Genomic DNA, 836 nt, shown 5'->3' with positions numbered 1-836 from the left:
CTTAAACCGTTGTTTGTCCCCAAGCAACCAAAAGACAAATATAAAGACTCAATATAAACTAAAATGCATGATCAAGGCATTAAGTGCCTTCCCAAAGAAAGTTATAGCAACATGATGTTCATAGCATTTCATAAATCTAAGATGAGTCATTCAAAACCAAGTTCTTTGTGTGAACCATAGGCTAGCATTCCATTTTCTTCGTTAAGTTCAAACACAATCACCATTTTAGGATCAATAGGGCTTATGGGGTTTTCTCTCATTGGCGTATCTTTTCTCTCATAGCCTTTTTCACTTGTATACTCCATATAAAAATTTTCAAATTTTTGGGCCTTTTGGCCTTTTTTGCTTGGAGTTTGCACATAATCCCTATGGGACTTTTGTTGTGCCATTTCATAACATTTTTTTTTATAACACATAGCCCCTATGGGACTTTTGTTGTGTTTTCAATACCCTTTGTATGATAAGGAGTCAATTTAGAGTTTTGCTCTTTTGTATTGACTTTGTGTCCTTATGTAAACTCCTCCCCCAAACTTGAATATGACAATGTCCTCATTGGCGTTTTGTGGGGTAAATGGTGTTTAAAAGGGTTCAAGTAAGCTAATATGAACATAGAAAAGATGGTCTATCTCATTTCTTAATGGTGATTGTGTGATCAAAGTGTTTTCCCAAAAARRGTTTTGCTAGTTCTAGCAAAAAACAAAGTACCATGATTAAATGACAAACAATCACTAAAATTATTCGGGCTATGATCTCATGTGTTAACAGCCCTCAACTGAAATGATCATGCATAAAAAATAAGACTATAAAGTATAAAAAACTATTCCCGACTCAAAAAG

This window comes from Cynara cardunculus, assembly GCF_001531365.2.
Source record: "Cynara cardunculus var. scolymus isolate 2C chromosome LG 1, CcrdV1, whole genome shotgun sequence".
Lineage (NCBI taxonomy): Eukaryota > Viridiplantae > Streptophyta > Magnoliopsida > Asterales > Asteraceae > Cynara > Cynara cardunculus.
This window is presented reverse-complemented; position numbering follows the sequence as displayed.